At 43.1% G+C, this 19,399-nt stretch overlaps 2 long non-coding RNA genes across 2 annotated transcripts in view; both read left to right on the plus strand.

Annotated features, from left to right (window-relative positions):
• LOC309490610 overlaps window positions 1-19,399 on the plus strand; it is a 261,199-nt gene that overhangs the window by 225,981 nt on the left and 15,819 nt on the right. The gene's annotated exons all lie outside the window — the stretch shown is intronic.
• LOC309490634 overlaps window positions 1-19,399 on the plus strand; it is a 245,127-nt gene that overhangs the window by 213,407 nt on the left and 12,321 nt on the right. The window lies entirely within an intron of this gene.

Below are 19,399 nucleotides of genomic sequence, written 5' to 3' on the forward strand. Positions count from 1 at the left end.
AGTGTTAAAAGGACTAGGAGCTCTTAAAATAAACAAATCACCTGGGCTGGATGAGATCCTCCTAATAGTACTCAAAGAAATGAAAGAAGTTATTTCCAAACCGCTAACCAAGATCATGCAACAGTCTGTTGACACAGGGGTTGTAGCGACAGACTGGAGAATTGCAAACGTAATACCGATCCACAAAAAGGGAGATAAAACCAAACCAGGTAACTACATGTAACCTTTGGCTAAATTATTAACTCCGACTACGCCACCTAGGTTACCTCTCAACCCAGGAAAGTAAATAATAATAAAAAATACCACTAAAAGGAAAGTTAAACCAAATGAATTACCACAATGAGAAGGACCCTGCTGGTTCGGTTTGCATCAAAGACAGAGACGTGACTTACAAAAGTACAATATTTATTGCTCAGAGGAAAATTATTTAATTAAAAACATCTAATAGGTCTCATTCACAGTTTACCAATTAGTTACCCACATTAAACAAGAGACCACAATTAGCTCACTTTCACAGAAAGGACAACCCACACAGCAAACCTGTGAGAAAACAATATTTAAAGCCGGTGACACCCAAAAATAAAACAAATACAAAAAGGAAAATACACTCCCCCCTTCGGTTAAGCTTCACTATCGCAGTTCTTGCTGTGGTCAAATAGAGGCAAACTGGCAATTAGATTTATAAACAGCAAACAAACCAGAAAACAAAAAGAAAAGAAATGACAAACAGTCACAATGAAATTCTACCAAAAAGACTCAGGAGAGAATTATTGAATGCAATATATTTATTTGTGTAAGATTACAGACGGAATAAAATTGATGCTCGACAAGCTCCGTCTCGGTTCTTTGGCGGGGGCTCTGTCCTCCGTCTGGGTCGGTGAGTTAGCCGGTAGGTCCTGCCTGATGGTCTGGACAGGGGCGGAGCCTAAACCCCCTGACGGTTGGACAGGAGCCTATACCTGGTGGTGGTGGGGAGGATGGGGGATAACTTTTCTACGACACCTACAGCAACGAAAGGGGAAGGTAAGGTCAGTCTTTTATATCTGATGTTGAACTGTGATTGGTGGTGCGAAATTACATATTAATGACGTGGCAATAGAGTCTTTCTGGTAGAACTTACGCTGACGCTTCCATTTCTACCAAAAAGACTCAGGAGAGAATTATTGAATGCAATATATTTATTTGTGTAAGATTACAGACGGAATAAAATTGATGCTCGACAAGCTCCGTCTCGGTTCTTTGGCGGGGGCTCTGTCCTCCGTCTGGGTCGGTGAGTTAGCCGGTAGGTCCTGCCTGATGGTCTGGACAGGGGCGGAGCCTAAACCCCCAAAATAAGGAATATATGATGGATTCCTTACGTACCTAAGATGACTCTGGAAAGTATGCAGGGTCATTAGACAACATGAGAAAAGCTGATAAACGTCATCTAGATAAGGCTTAATATGAAACTAACGTTTGATCATAACGATGATGTAGCCTTAAAATAAATAGGGAGAGTGAAAGATGCAGTTAATAGCACACTGTGCTTCGGTATGTTACAACTCCTAACCGGAGCAACTTTGGCAAAAGAAAGTGAAGATTCTAATCTGAGCCTCGATAGGCTTAAATAGAGGAGCTGCGCATTAAAAGAAAATATAAAAATAAATAAATAAATAAAATAAAGGCAGAAATGAATCTTTGATAGGCCTATGCTTTAACGTCGGCGGCCACGGTTGGCCTCAGAACTTTAAGCTTAATCGTAAATCTCGATAGATTGCGATGCCTCAATAGGACGAGGACAAGCATGTGCGATGCCTCGATTGGCCGAGAACGAGCATGTGCGAAGCCTCGATAGGCCGAGAACAAGCATGTGCGATGCCTCGATAGGCCGAGTACAAGCGTGTGCGATACCTCGATAGGCCGTGAATGAGCATGAGTATTAATATCTTAGTATGGCTATAAAAATTAAACCACAGATGGGAAAGTTAAAAGTAGGTCCGAGATAACCTTCTGTTTAAGTGTTACTAATCTGCTATCAATGTGACGTTCCCGGGCGCTTCGATAAGCAGAGATGTGAGAATGAAATATTGATATTCTTAAAGCTAGAATTGCTTTGTGACAGGTGCCCGTGATCGGCGTGAAGTATAACTTAATAGAACTACGTGTACGCTCGCTAATATTAATGCCTCGATAGGCCGAATAATCGTGTATGAACGAAATACAGAATCTCGATAGCATTACTGTAAAGGCTTCGATAAGCCGTGAACCAATGTGAATGTGATGAAACAGGTTCGTGATAACCTTGCGTTTACTGCTGCCGGGACGAATTTGCAGTTCGATTAATTCGTTCGATAGGGTCATGATAGGCAATTTTGCTCATCGAGGGCAATATCAGTGCTTCGATATCTTAAATTAATTGATATTGAAATAGAAGCCGCGGAGGCTAGAGAATATTGCGTTGCTATGAGAGACACGATGAACGCAAGCAGTCGTGGATACGAATGAACTTTGAGTCTCCGTCAAGGATTAACTGTTTTTAGGAACTATTAATAAAAGGTCCAGTTCATTATAATGGACTCGGTCTAGATGTTCGAATGCAGTAACCACCACCAGTAGCTAGCGAATAATATTACCTTGAATGTAGGTTGAGAGGGCTTGTTGAGCATTAAGAAGGACGTCTACATCGGATCTGATATATGTCTTGTAAGCCGTGGAAGACCATCTGCCGAGCATTTGGATTGTGGAGTCGGGAACTCCGCATTCAGCTGCCGTTGTTGCGGCTCCGATGCGAAAGGAGTGCCCAGTGTATAGCCGTGGAGGAAGTCCGCAATGCTTTAGGACAGAAGCTAGATGAGATCTGAACCAGGGCTTTGACATGGGAAGCCCGTTAGGTAAGATGAATAAAGGGGAATTTAGTGGAAGGCGCGGTCGTGCTTTGAGATATCTAACCATAGAAGAAAAAGGACAATATGAATTATTTATTTTAGAAACAGAAATGCTAACGCCCGATCCGGAAGAGTCTGTTTTCGAAAATTTAAGAAATAGATTAAAAAACGTAGGATAAAAGCGTAAATCGGAAATAGCCAAGCCGCGAGCAGAATTAAAATTATTTGAGTCGGACGCAAATTCCCCTGATCGTAGAAACCCGTAAAAAGCGGTTAAGAACACAGCTTCTAAAAGGATGTTAATGTATTCGCAAAATAGGCCATAGCGTAATGAAGAGACGAGCTTGTGCAGAAGAGGTAGAGTAATGGGGAGGCGTTTGTCTGGAGTCTTTTGATTAGATCTTTCTATGCCTTTCAGTAAAAGCCGGATAGTGGGTGTAGAAAAAAGACTGGGGAAATTGGGATTATGAAATCGTGCGTGGAACTGAATGCCGGCGAGCAATTTACGAATTGTGGCAATCTTTAGATGCCGAGAATCGGAGCAATGAACTAGAAACGCGCATATAGTCGAAATTAAGATAGGCAGAACAGGGATGCCGAACGAAAAACAAAAGGTGATAAACCGGGACCAAGCAGAATTATATGATTTAAGTGTTAATGATGAGACTCCTTTGGTGATATAGAACCTGGCAGAATTTAATAGGTTATCGTAATGAGAGTTTAGTCTAGGATCAGCTCGGCTAGGTCCGGACATGGTGTAGGATTCTGGTTTGCTGCTGGGCAGAGACGTCGGAAAGCCTGCAAACGAGAGCGAGAGAGAGCATCAGCAATGATGTTAGATTGTCCTGGTATATGTACGGCTTTAAGGATGAAGTTGTGTGTGACGGCTTGCCAAGTTAGGCGTCGAAGTAGAGACATAATTGATGGGCATTTCGAACGCCCTTTATTTATTATATCAACTGTGGCTTGGTTGTCGCAATTCATTTCTATACGTTTGCGGGACCAAGCGGAGCCCCAGAGGACGCACGCTACGACGATGGGGTATAATTCGTGAAGAGCAATTGAGGACGAATTCGCGCTAAATGAATGAAAAGCATCCGACCATTTTTCTGAGAACCAATGCCCTTGAAAAAATCCCCCAAAACCTTTAGAAGGGGCTGCGTCAGTATATAGCTCGAGTGCGACGGATGATACGGGAAGATCGTTATAAAAAAAAGAGATGCCGTTCCAATTGTTAAGCAGGTGGGACCAAAACCTAAGGTCTGATCGGCACCCGTCATCTAGGAGGATTACATCGTGCAGGCGGTCGACGGAATGGGCGAGCGTAAGGAGGCGAGAAATAAAGGAACGACCTTGGGGAATAATTCTCATGGCGAAATTGAGATGCCCGAGTAGGGAGAGCATGTCGCGTTTAGAGACCGTGCTGGCTGCGAGAAAAGATTCCAGAAACGCTCTTATTCTGGAAAGTTTATCGTTAGGAAGAGAGGCTTGCATCAGAACTGAGTCGAGAACGATACCCAGAAATTCGAGGGAAGTAGCAGGACCTATGGTTTTCTCGATAGAAAGGGGCACGCCTACGTCGCTGAATAATGATTTGAGCGAGTCGAGTGCTGAGCTGTGTGGTGAGGGAAAATCTATTAGTAAAAAATCGTCGAGTAAATGTAATACAAATGGAAGTTTGCAAACGTTCAACAGGATCCAACACAAAGCCTCGGATAAACAATTAAAAATATTAGGACTACTTTTACAGCCGAACGTGAGTCTTACAGCAAAATAGAACAGAGATTCCCATTTGACGCCGAAAAGATGCCAGTCGGACGGGTGGATAGGCATGATCTTGAAAGCATCGGTAATGTCTGCTTTGGCTAGCCAAGCACCATACCCTGCTATTTTGATTAGATGGATAGCGTCGTCGATCGAAGCGTAGTACAGAGAAAAAGGCTCTGAAGGAATGCATTCGTTAACGCTCGCGAGGCTATCAGAATGGGGAGAAGACATGTCGAATATCAGGCGCTTTTTCCCCGAGTATTTGCGTGTCGCAATGCCTATAGAGTTTACACGATACAGGGAAAAAGGAGATGCACTGAAAGGGCCGATTAAGTAGCCTTTATTTAGCTCCTTGTCTAGCAGGCTTGAAACTGTTTCAGGTTCTGCTAAAGCAGACTGAAGGTTTTTTGCGACGTAGGAGGTGGAGAGGGAAGAACAAACACCGACCCGAAATCCTTGAGAAAGTCCAGTAATTAAGTAGTCAACGAAAGAGTAATCGGGATGGGAAGAAAGGTAGCTGGAGAGTGAAGCGATGTTGATAGGTGTAGAAGGGTGACCATTTAGAATTTTTTCTGAGCCGCCGCTCTTCCTCTGGCCGCTGGTCTGAAGCGTCGTGGGCAGACCGATTTTGGATGTGGGTCTCTGCAGAAACTGCAAATATGCGAAAATTTACATTTAGCATAATTACAAACAGATTCGTTAAAGTTATTGCATAGAGGAATGCCATTGAAAGCGATTATAGGTCTTCCTTTTACATCAAAAGTCGCGTGTGCAGGATCAGCACCATGGACAGCGGCAGACTCCTTTGTTGCTAATCCTTTGGGGCAAAAGGCGGCCGAGTGACCGTGCGAGCTGCACAAAACGCAAGCCAGAGCTCGTTGACCAGCGAAATGACGAACCAGAAGTTCGGAGTCGGCAACAGACCAGTCCAGTCTAGTGTTGAACAGGGTGGTGAAAGAGGCTGATTTCGCGGAAAAGGATTTGTGATACTCGTAAAAGAGCGTGCCTCCGTATCTTTGATTAAAATCGGCCAACATGGCAAGGTAAAGATCTAATTCTTCCCTGCGTTCGGGGAAAGCTTGGCATAAGATATCTCTGAAAATGCCGAACGCAATGACGAATTCGCCAAATGATAGGTTGCATTGCAGTCTGGGATCAGAAGATTTCAGGAAGACTGCCACGTCACCGCAGTCAACCATTTGACGATCAGCTGCAGGCGATGGTAGCAGTAAGGCGGCTAAATTAATATCCTTACCTAAGATGATATCGGATCTCATTTTTTGAGACACGGTGACTGCAGCGGGAGGGACGAAGCGCCTACCGAAATTTTGAGCTGGAGTAGCCGTGGAAAGACTGAAGCTCGGTGTAGATGCTGACGTGGCCGCGTTCAGGAATGGCGGTTGATTTGATGAGGAAGAGGCCTGAGCTGCTGACGTGGCGAGGCCCGTAGGCTGATCTACCACGCCCGGAAAAGTGGGGTAAGCAGAAAATAATCCTGAAGATGTTGATGGCATAGTTGAACCAGTATTTTTCGAGGCAAAAGCAGTTTCGAATACTCCTAGCCTTGATTCAAATCCTTTGACTGTCTCCGTAAGACCTTGGATAGATTTTAAGAGCTGAGTGTTGAAACCTTCTGATCCTGATTTAGGTGAAGATAATGGCGTTGGTGCAGATGATTTAGCCTTTTTGGCTTGGACTGGTGGAGAAGACTTAGCAGTGCGCTTTCTGCCTGTTGGTTTGGGTTGAGGGGCTGGAGCCGCGATGGCTGGAGTATCCTCGTCGGGTGGGGCAGCGGTGGTGCCCAGAGTGTTTGAAGCCAAGAGTATTAGGTCGTTACGTGAAAGATCGTTACTGACCGGCAACCCGCATTCTTCCAGGAGAGCAACGATTCTCTCGGAGGTCAGTTGAGCCCACGGGGAATCCCGGGTTTGGATACGGCTGCTCCTACGCACTGATTGAGGAGAAGGTGGTATTAGATTGTCGTCTGAATCGGAGGAATCGAAATCCACGATTGCAATTTGGGACATATTGAGCTGCGTGAAAGATGCGTGTACAAGCAATAACTTTTCTACGACACCTACAGCAACGAAAGGGGAAGGTAAGGTCAGTCTTTTATATCTGATGTTGAACTGTGATTGGTGGTGCGAAATTACATATTAATGACGTGGCAATAGAGTCTTTCTGGTAGAACTTACGCTGACGCTTCCATTTGCACTTCCTCATTAAAACTAATATTTAAGATCGTTCAAGTGACGCTAAATAGACTCCGCTACCAGCATAGTAATTGGATATAACAGCTCCCAGAGCGCAGTAGCATGACCTTTCATATGCGAGCAGAGCTCACAACGAGCGCGGTCGGAACCGTAGTCCAAAGCACTCCGCGTCAGTCAGGCGAACGGGACAGCGAATCAATTTCACCAATGGTAGTATCAAAAGAGAACAGCAGCTAGCGCTCCTGGGCCGCACCTATAATAAAAACGTGAATAGGCTACATTATTTTCAATTGAGTTAACCCCCGAAGAGGAAACCGATCATAATGTTTCTTACCTCGTAGGGGAATTAAGTTAAAGCGAACGTTATACTCCCTGCACTTGCCACGACTGAAAAGGACAATAAAGCAAACCGCTCACCAGAAGATGCAAAGCAAAATACACCGGTATCCTATTACTGGGCACCACACAGAGAGGAATCACAATGCTCCGCTTAAACAGGCTTTTTATCATGCCCTAGAACCTAACGCACCATCTATAATTGTGCCGCACAGGTGTTCTCACTATCCGGCTGCAGTTCAACGCCAGTGGGCGTGCCTTGCCAATTAAAATATACGCAACCACTTAGAGTTACCCCATTCCACTGAACCAAAACAAACACTCCAGATTATCCACCTGTCACATTCTACCCCCTGGTTTTAAATCCGGCGACCCGACGATATTAGCTCCAGGGCCTAAAAAGAGTGGGAAAATTGTTACTAACAGTTACTTGAGAATTCACAAGACCTCCTCCGCCCCCCATTGTCTCTGGCAAATGATGGACATTGGAATGGTAGCCTGCAGTTGTTCGGGTGGTCCGACGTAATGGTGCTCCTACCATAATGGCGGTATCTTCAGAGGTCACAGAGGGATCACTAGGCAAATGACCATGGACCAGAGGAGGCTCAAGAACTGTACTAGATGATGTGGAGGCACCCTCAAGAGGTTGAGGCAGAAGAGGGACACCACGTGGGGGTGAATGAACAGTGAAGGGTACCGTCGTCGGGGGAGGGACTTCTTGCTCTGACGGCACCACCAGCCAGGTATCCAGTACATCATCCTCCCCAGAGTCCTCCGATGATTGATCAGACTCGACAAGGAAAGAATTAAAGGGTTCTGCCACATTCTGGCCGGTCGGTTGGACTCTTAGCAGAGTACGGTGCACGTGTCTAACTTTCTTCAAATCCTCAACAGGAGCAATAGTATACACTGACCCCCCAGGTGTCGGGGCTCGCAGCACTTTATAAGGAACAGAACTCCAGCAATCTTGGATCTTTGCCCGGCCTCGCACACAAAGGTCCCGCAAATACACCAGCTGACCTTGACTCAAAGGCTCATCCTGTACTCTCCGATCATGTCGCTCTTTCCTACAGTCCGCTGCAGCCTTCATGCGACTTCTAGCTCCATCAAAGGCCACCTGAAGTCTTGCTTGGTGATCATTAATCCAATCGTGGACACTGCCGTGAGTCGGTGCATCAATTCTGCCCAAGAGGAAATCAACAGGCAACTGTGGGTCTTGCCCAAACATTAAGAAATATGGGGATTCACCTGTAGACTGGTGTGGAGTAGTGTTATACGAAAAAACCACTTGAGGGAGATAGGCTGCCCAGTTCTTCTTCTTACAGGAAGGCAGAGTACGCAGCAGATTGTGCAGCGTGCGATTGAATCGCTCACATTGGCCATTTCCAGTAGGATGGGCTGGGGTGGTCCGACTCCGTTCAATGCCATACAAGGCACACAACTGTTGGATAAGAGTGCTTTCAAAATTCCTCCCCTGGTCCGAGTGGATGCGACCAGGAACTCCAAACTTGTAGAACCATTCATTCGCCAAAACCGTTGCCACCGTAGATGCTCTCTGGTCACGGGTAGGCACAGCTTGGGTGTACTTGGAAAACACATCTGTCAGCACGAGAACATTCTCCATTCCATTCTGGGATGGCTCAATCAAAGTGAAGTCGATGGCCAAAATTTGGTTAGGCCTTGAAGCCAACAAATGACCCATATATGTCTGCACTCGAGGGAAGACATCCTTAGCAACAGTACATCGTTCACATTGCTGGCACCAACGTTTCACATCCTCACTCATACCTGGCCAGAAACACCTTTGTCGCACCAGCTCGGTTGTACGCTCCACTCCCTGATGGCCGTGCTCATCATGAAGCTGCTGCATCACCATAGTCTTTAACGATGTCGGGAGCAACAGTTGAAGGAAGGCCTCACCGCCCTGGGAATGGTAACACTGACGATACACTACGCCATCCTTCACCTGTAAACGCTTCCACTGTTTCAGGAGTTTACCCGCATCTGCACACAGCTCTCGCCGCTCCTCAGGTGAAGGGTATTTCCCTCTTTTCCATAACTTCAGGAATACTCCCAATGCTGCATCTGCTTCCTGTAGCCTGTATAAATCCGTAGAAGAATAGCCAGGGAAAGCGGTAATGGATGCTTGTACCCCTCTCATGGGTCTAATAGAAGCGACTTGTTGGAGGGGCTCTGGCAGGGAACTTCCTGGAATCATAGCCTCAAGCACAGGTCCAGCGGGATGCTGTCGCGAGAGGGCATCAGCGTTACGATTACTCCGTCCAGAGCGATACTTGATGCTGAAGTCAAAAGCGGCGAGTTGGGCAGCCCATCTCTGTTCTAAAGCGCCGAGTTTAGCGGTATTGAGGTAACTCAGGGGATTATTGTCCGTATATACCACACACTTGTGTCCAAGTAAATACTCACGGAACTTCTCGCTCATTGCCCATTTAAGGGCAAGAAATTCAAGTTTCATGGAACTATAATTGGACATATTCCTCTCCGAAGGCCTTAAGCCGCGACTAGCATAGGCTACTGGTCGAACTCTGCCCTCCTGTTCCTGTGACAGGACGGCTCCCAATCCGCTATAACTGGCATCCACTTCTAAGATAAATGGCAAGGAGAAGTCAGCATAAGCCAGCACTGGAGCACTCACCAACCGTTGCTTCAGCGTATCAAAGCTCTGCTGACACTCCTCTGTCCAGGCCTCCTTGCAAGAACGGGCTGGGCTCTTCCGGTTAGCTCCAGTCAGGGCAGCTACCAGGCGATGAAGTGGGGCAGCCATTTTGGCAAAAGACTCCACGAATCGCCTGTAATAGCTTGCGAAGCCCAGAAATGACCGAAGTTCTGAAACCTGCTGGGGGGGCTGCCAATTAGCAACTGCCTCAATTTTCTTTGGATCAGTAGCCACTCCTTGGGCAGTAATCAAATGGCCCAGGTAGTTCACCTCAGACTGAAGAAACGAGCACTTCTCCAATTTGGCCTTTAATCCCTCTTGTTGTAGACGCTTCAGGACCACCTCCAGCCGTTGCAAATGTTCAGACACGGTGGAGGAGAAGACAATAACATCGTCCAAATACAGCAACAACGATTGGAAATGTTGCGAGCCAAACATACGCTCCATCAATCTCTGAAATGTGCTAGGTGCATTGCACAGGCCGAAGGCCATCCTATTCCACTCATATAGCCCAAAAGGTGTGCAGAAGGCAGTCTTCGGTCTGTCCTTTTCAACCACAGGGACCTGATTGTAGCCACTAGCAAGGTCCATTGTGGTGAACCACCTGGCACCTGCAAGAGCATCCAAGGATTCCTCAATTCTTGGTAAAGGAAACGAATCTTTTCTGGTCTTGCTGTTAAGTTGACGATAGTCAACACACAGTCGCAGGCTACCATCCTTTTTCTTCACCAGGACAATGGGAGAAGCATAGGGGCTGCTACTTTCTCTTATAATCTTAGTTTCCAACAACTGATTGATATGAGCCTTAACGGCCTCATATTCTGATGGAGGAATGCGTCTATACCGCTGCCTAACAGGAACCTCATCAATCAAGGGAATCTCATGTGTGATCAACGTAGTACAGCCCAGATCACTATCATGCGTCGAAAACACAGAAGAATACCTGGACAATAAAGCCCTGACTTGACACTGTTCTTCAGGGGTCATCGGAGACAGATCAAGAGAATCTATCTTGTCCTGTAGAAGACCTACAGTCATTTGGGAAGATACGGTGGCCTGCAAGCGCAAGGGAACATCCTCTACACCTTGGGGTAAACTCACCACAGTTACAGGGCTGATAGTACCAAGAACCGTTCGTGCATAAAGGTTAACATCCACTACTCCCACATTAATGACTGGAACATAAACCTGTCCACGAACTACCCTAACAATGGCAGGGGAAGTCAAAAGACCGGCTGCTAGCCCACCACCAGAAGGCTCAAATACTACAGTCGATCCAGTATGCTGCTGGGAACAAGTCGCCGGAATAAACTTCAGGGTGCCACCTGGTACACAAATACACCTGCCCCCTCGAACCCGTACGCGGGCTGAAGAGTCCAAAGGGGCATGAACTTGAGCTTGATGACACTTTTGTAAGGCTTGTTGCCAAGAGTCAGGGGCATGCTGCACTAAAGCGGTTTCAAATAGAGTCGGTCCATACTGCCCAAACAATTCGTGGTAACATTCTCGAATGACATTCATGCCCAAAATACCGGAGACCTTAGTAGGAGTACCTGAAGAATCTTTAACTATGAGCACCCCACGTTTAGGAATCACTTTGCCAAAAACTTCCACATCCAACTCTAAATAGCCAATATATGGAATATCTAGACCATTGGCCGCCTTAAGCTGCAACCAGTGACATGAGTGGAGTTTTTCCGCACCCCACGGTTCAAAGTTCTGCAAATAAAAACTTTCCGTCACCGTTGACACCATTGAACCGGTGTCTAACAAGCAGGGAACTAACACCCCACCCACACTAACCGTCACATGGGGGCATGGTGATAATAATGGGGCCATGTGCTCTACAGGGGGAGAAACAGTATCTGAGCCAAACACATAACCTTCTGAACTGTGGCTCGGGAGCACAGAAGATTCTAGTTTTCCTGAAAGGTAACAGTGGACTGGGATCTTGGCACTACTGGCTGAGGGTGACGTGAAGGGGGGGGATTAACCCTCGGTGACAAACTTTGGGAACTACATTCACGGGCAAAATGACCAGGCTGTTGGCACTTCCTACAGATAACTGAACCCCTATTAAAGGGCGTTGGGGAAAAAGGGAGACTTCTTGGGGCATTTTGAAGCAAAGTCATATTACGGGTTAACTGATCAAGCTGTTCTTGTTGCTTTTTGAGCATCTCTTTTAGCTCCGATAATTCAGAGTTTGTGGAAGCTGGCGCAGCCCCATAAACCCCATACTGCTGCCCATAAGTAGAAGAGGTTGACAAACTACGAACCCCAGTACCCCTCAACATACCCTCCCTTTCCCATCTGATGGCTTCCCCTCTGACATCAAGTAAAGTCGCCCTAGAGTGTTGGCGTACAAACTGCTTTAATTCCCTGCGAAGGGCAGAATCCAGCACATACTCTACGAATTGGTCACGCAACAAGACCTCAGAATTGGGCATACCATTTGGAGCATTTTTAATTACTTTTGACATTAAGCCAAGAAGGGCATGTGAAAATTCCTGGAGTGTCTCCCCCTCTAGCTGTCGTCGAGAGAAGAAATTCTCCTGCAAAACAATATATGAATCTGGGCAGCCATACAGCTCAGTAAGTATTTCAATAACTTTATCTGGGTCTTCCCGGTCATCACTAGGTCTAAATTTGATTTCTTCCCTAGCTTCCCCCTCTAAATGGTCATACAGGAAATGTGCTTTATCAAAATTAGATAAATGGCGAACACGCATGCTGGCCTTCACTTCCTCTAGCCAATCAGCCAAAGAAATTCCGGTGCGGCCCCTAAAAACAGGACATTTCCTCTCCCTAGGAACATAAATCAACCTTTCAGTCACCACTGAATTACCATTGGAGGAGGATCTTGAGCCCATGTCCAACCCTGCCCCCCTTTGATTAGATTCAGAGGGCGCAACACTCGGACCTGCCTGAACCACTAAGCGTTCTTGTCGCAGGTGTTCATTATCAGCCTTGAGTTGGGCTACCATATCTCGCAATTGTTGCATCTCCTCCTCCATAGTGACGATCTAAATAATAAACAAACAAAAAACAAAAAAAAACACAGGAGAGGAAAGTACAATACAATATTCTAATGCGCTAGCTGCTGTTCCAAACAATAAGTAAAAATAAAAAATAAATTGGTATCACAAACAAAAATAACAGTCACGTCTCTGCTTCACACACAAAATGAAATCCTGCCGACTATACGCCAATTTGTAACCTTTGGCTAAATTATTAACTCCGACTACGCCACCTAGGTTACCTCTCAACCCAGGAAAGTAAATAATAATAAAAAATACCACTAAAAGGAAAGTTAAACCAAATGAATTACCACAATGAGAAGGACCCTGCTGGTTCGGTTTGCATCAAAGACAGAGACGTGACTTACAAAAGTACAATATTTATTGCTCAGAGGAAAATTATTTAATTAAAAACATCTAATAGGTCTCATTCACAGTTTACCAATTAGTTACCCACATTAAACAAGAGACCACAATTAGCTCACTTTCACAGAAAGGACAACCCACACAGCAAACCTGTGAGAAAACAATATTTAAAGCCGGTGACACCCAAAAATAAAACAAATACAAAAAGGAAAATACACTCCCCCCTTCGGTTAAGCTTCACTATCGCAGTTCTTGCTGTGGTCAAATAGAGGCAAACTGGCAATTAGATTTATAAACAGCAAACAAACCAGAAAACAAAAAGAAAAGAAATGACAAACAGTCACAATGAAATTGCACTTCCTCATTAAAACTAATATTTAAGATCGTTCAAGTGACGCTAAATAGACTCCGCTACCAGCATAGTAATTGGATATAACAGCTCCCAGAGCGCAGTAGCATGACCTTTCATATGCGAGCAGAGCTCACAACGAGCGCGGTCGGAACCGTAGTCCAAAGCACTCCGCGTCAGTCAGGCGAACGGGACAGCGAATCAATTTCACCAATGGTAGTATCAAAAGAGAACAGCAGCTAGCGCTCCTGGGCCGCACCTATAATAAAAACGTGAATAGGCTACATTATTTTCAATTGAGTTAACCCCCGAAGAGGAAACCGATCATAATGTTTCTTACCTCGTAGGGGAATTAAGTTAAAGCGAACGTTATACTCCCTGCACTTGCCACGACTGAAAAGGACAATAAAGCAAACCGCTCACCAGAAGATGCAAAGCAAAATACACCGGTATCCTATTACTGGGCACCACACAGAGAGGAATCACAATGCTCCGCTTAAACAGGCTTTTTATCATGCCCTAGAACCTAACGCACCATCTATAATTGTGCCGCACAGGTGTTCTCACTATCCGGCTGCAGTTCAACGCCAGTGGGCGTGCCTTGCCAATTAAAATATACGCAACCACTTAGAGTTACCCCATTCCACTGAACCAAAACAAACACTCCAGATTATCCACCTGTCACATACAGAACAATAAGCCTGACTTCTATTATTATTATTTATTTCTTAGCAGACGCCCTTATCCAGGGCTACTTACAATTGTTACAAGATATCACATTATTTTTACATACAATTACTTTTTTTTTTCACACATTATTTTTACATACAATTACCCATTTATACAGTTGGGTTTTTACTGGAGCAATCTAGGTAAAGTACCTTGCTCAAGGGTACAGCAGCAGTGTATCTCACCGGGGATTTAACCCATGACCCTCCGGTCAAGAGTCCAGAGCCCTAACCAGTACTCCACACTGCTGCCCCTATTATAAGAACACTTATGGAAACTGTAATAAGATCTTTAAAATTACCTATATGGGAACAGTATCCTGGGAGACAGTCAGCAATGTTTTAGGAAAGGGAGATCGTGTCTAACTAACCTGCTTGATTTTTTTGAGGATTCAACATTGACAATGGATAATTGCAAAGCATATGACATGGTTTATTTAGATTTCCAGAAAGCTTTTGACAAAGTCCCACATAAAAGATTAATTCTCAAACTGAACGCAGTAGGGATTCAAGGAAATGCATGCACATGGATTAGGGAGTGGTTAACATGTAGAAAACAGAAAGTATTGATTTGGGGAGAAACCTCAAAATGGAACGAGGTAACCAGTGGTGTACCACAGAGATCAGTATTAGGTCCTCTGCTATTCCTAATCTACATTAATGATTTAGATTCTGGTATAGTAAGCAAACTCGTTAAATTTGCAGATGACACAAATAGGAGGAGTGGCAAACACTGTTGCAGCAGCAAAGGTCATTCAAAATGATTTTTTTTTTGTTTGTTTGTTTGTTTGTTTTTTTAACAGGGACAGTGCATGGCACTCAGCCATACCAGAATTAGCTACAAGCTAAATTTCATCTGTAGTCCCTGGGCAGGAAGAAGTAACATACAATTTATCCAACAAACACATATAAATATACCATAAAACATCATCACGCAAGTAGCCTTTCAGACAACAAAGTTTCACATTCTTAAAAACGCAATAAAACAGAACAAAATAAAGTGCAATATTAATAGACACAACAATACAATGTTAGGATACGACAGTTTTGAGTTTATGATTAGTGGGTACATGATTGTATAGATTTTAGCCATAATTTTATTTTATATTTAAAATAAGTAAATGTACTGATGTCTCTAATCTCATTTGGGACCAGAGCATGTGAGCGAAGCGGAGCGGTGTGACGCTCAGCTCAATATTCCGCTCTATGCGCGTGCGCTCCACTCAGTCGCTCGCGTCCCAAGCGAACGCTCCACTGATGAATCGCTCACGCTCACCGGTAAAACGAATCCCGCTCAGATCCCGTTCAGACATAAAATGTCTCTGTAGGCTACTTGCTTTCTGTTTGTACTTTGTAATGAATATCTGGAATAAATGTATAAATTACAGTAGCTAGGATTGTAAATAGAAGTTATTTCGGGGTGATTCTGAATAAAAGTCTGTTATTTTTATTAATTTAAATGCATTAAATTAACTTAATTAAAAAACATGTCTGGCCCTTTGGCAAACTTGCCTATTAAATGCAATAACTGAAAAGGTATATTTGATTTTCGTTATTTTATTTCCGTGAACATAACTGCAGTTGCAAAACAGGCTTATTAAAACGTGCGCGTGCGCACGCACGCGCACACACACACACACAAACAAGATGAAATGCATGTAGAACTTCACAAAACACATCTGGACTATCATGCTTATAAAAGCACACACAGGTGAAATGCGCTTAACAACATCTTATCAAAGCACACCTGGATGATTTACTGGCATTAGTAAAAGAAACGCGCGTTCTAAAGTTTAAATAGACCAAAACTGCAGGTAATTGCGGTCTATTTAAAAACGTCTCAATCTTTACATCACTTTAGAATTTACTTTTAGAAACATTAGCTTGGACAAAGTATTAGGTTTCAGGCTACAGTACAGTACATTTTCTGTTGCCTACATCTAAATTATAGGCCTACCTAATTATTCGGGTCAGTTTTTTTTTTTATTAAAATTTAACAAGTGGTTCAATAACTTCTGTCTAATTTCAACTTAAAAATAGGCTACATCAACTACAATTATGTAGGCTAATTCATATTGTGTGTTGGCTATAGGTTATTTTTAGTTGCACTGATATGATGATTGCATAACGAATAAACAATTCGTTCCAACCTGACGTCAGCATGTTTTAATAATTAATTTCCTCATTTTATTTAAATCGTACAAAATTAACAATATAATATTTCGATCCATGGTTTAGTAAATCGTGACCACGACGTTGTAATAATTTGTTTCCTTGTTTTAATAAAACGAGAGTAGCCTACGAATTAGTTCAACATGGCCACGATTTACTAAACCATGGAACGATTTAAGAATTTGTGGAAACGAATTAAATTCGTGCCCACCCTAAATGAGAGAACGAATTCTTAATTCATGGGAAGTTGGGAACGAAATGATAATTTGTATATTACAATATATTTTTGTCTGCATGTCATGAGAGGGGCTCAGTACAACAGCCTACCTTACCCATTTATCTATTAATTTATTTTCGAATGGTGTAGGCTATAGCTCACCTTTGCTGCACTACCATGTTTGCGTAGCACATCCTCGTGCTTTCTGGCAATGTGACGCTTTAGATTCCAATATGAATCTTTGCTAACTCTCACAGTCTCTCCACACTCCCTTTCAATTTCTTCTCCCTGCTCGTTCTTAACTGTGATTTTTAATGTGCATTTATGCATAAGGCTCGCAACTTCCTTAAAACAATATTTGAACTCCATAACCAACCCACTATTGCTTAAGCTAATTCACCGATTCTCGAACTAGCAAATCACAATAGGGCATTCTGGGTTGAGCGAGCGGCGCTGAGCGGACGGAGCGAGCGGAGCGCAATCTTCAGAAAGGCGCTCTCCGCTCAGGAGGAAGTATTACCGCTCCGCTCCCCGCTCCGCTCTCCGCTCACATGCTCTGTTTGGGACTGAGTTCCAGTACTTAGAGGCTCTGATAGAGAAGGCTGATCTGCCAAACTCAGTATGTCTGCGCTGTACGGCACAGTGACCTCTACTGCTCGCCCTGGTTGTTCTCCGACTATCTGAGAGCAATACTATGAATTCCTCTAATGGGGGCGCAGCCAGATTATTAATTACTCTGTACACTAAACAAACACTGGCAAAGCACATAACATTTTCAAAAGTCAAGAGTTTGTGCTCTTGAATGATATTGCAGTAGTGATAACCTGATGGCTTTTTATCTAATACTTTGAGAGTTTGTTTATATAGCGTTTGTAGTGGAGCAAGTATTGTTTTCCCGGTTTGAGACCCAACTTGTGATGCTACGGAAGCGTATTGCATTCACTTGAGGAAAAAAAATCTACTCTGTTTTTCTGAATTAATGAGTTAATTATCTCAGAATTATGAGATAATTTTTCATGAATGAAATTTTTTTGCTCTGTTTTTCTGAATTAATGACTTAATTATCTCAGAATTCTGAGATAATTTTTTCTGGAAATAAAAATATTTGCTCTGTTTTTCTGAATTAATGACTTATTTATCTCAGAATTATGAGATCACTTTTCATGAATGAAATTTTTTTGCTCTGTTTTTCTGAATTAATGACTTAATTATCTCAGAATTCTGAGATAATTTTTTTCTGGAAATAAAAATATTTGCTCTGTTTTTCTGAATTAATGACTTATTTATCTCAGAATTATGAGATAAATTTTCATAAAAAATATATTTTGTTCTGTTTTTCTGAATTAACGACTTAATTATCTCAGAATTCTGAGATAATTAAGTCGTTAATTCAGAAAAACAGAGTAGATTTTTTTTCCACAAGTGAATGCAATACGCTTCCGTATGATGCAGTATGTAAAATGTGAAAAAATCATTGAGTGCATATACAATTTGGCAGCATCTAGAGGTAGCTGATTACGAATGTATCTAAAATTTCTTAAATTAAATTGAACGATATTACAAACCTGCTTTATATGTTTCTTAAAAGACAACTGTGAATCAAGAGTAACTCCCAGATATTTAAAGTGTGAAACAATCTGGATTTTATCCCCATTTACAACAACATCTGGCTGATTTTCATTTTTCCTTATATAAAAATACATACATGCAGTTTTACTGACGTTTAGTGTCATGCAAGACTCAGAAAGCCAGGTGGCAATTTTTGTCATGGCTGCTGTTAATTTGGTTGCCACTTCATATCTGTCTCTTCCATGTGCCAGAATGACCGTGTCATCTGCATACATTTGGGTGTCAACTTCCGGGCATGCTAGTGGTAAGTCGTTAACATATAAACTAAATAACAAAGGGCCTAAGACTGAGCCTTGCGGGACGCCAACAGAACAGTTACTAAATGATGACATTTTATTCCCAACTCTAGTGCTTTGTCTTCTCATGGTGAGATAGGACTCCATCCATTTCATAGCATCATCAGAAAAATAAAAATTTGACAACTTGGAGAGAAGAACATTATGATTTACTGTATCGAAAGCTTTTTTTAAATCTAAAAAAACAGCTCCTACAGCACTCCCACTGTCTAGTTTTGATTTGATTTTTTCAACAAAATAGCAGGTAGCCATTTCAGTCGAATATTTTTTCCTAAAACCAAATTGCCTTGGATGAAGTGTTTGTCCAGAATTTAGAAAGTCAGTTAACTGCTCAGTTACCACTTTTTCAGCAATCTTTGATGCCACCGGCAAAATGCTGATGGGTCTATAGTTGGCTACATCAGTAGGTTCACATGCCTTGAAGATCGGAACTAACACTGCATTTTTCCAGGCAGTTGGAAAACTTGATTGCTTTATCGATAAATTAACTAGATGTGTAACGGGGGTGATGAGGGAGTGAACATTGTTCTTTAGAAATGTTGAATCCCACTTAAATGTATCTTTCGCCTTTGAGAACTTTAAAGTGCTTAGTGTCTTACTAATTTTATCTTCAGGCACTTCAGTTATCTTAAAAATGGTCTTATTATAATCTGGTGTGGCTATATTTTTAATTCTTGCACCAAAGGTGTCAGATAAATTCTGCACTGATTCGGTAAAATAAGTATTAAATACAGAAGCTATTTCACTGGGATCATTATTTAAAATTCC

The sequence above is a fragment of the Leuciscus leuciscus genome (genome assembly GCF_965113295.1).
Source record: "Leuciscus leuciscus genome assembly, chromosome: 25".
Taxonomy (NCBI): domain Eukaryota; kingdom Metazoa; phylum Chordata; class Actinopteri; order Cypriniformes; family Leuciscidae; genus Leuciscus; species Leuciscus leuciscus.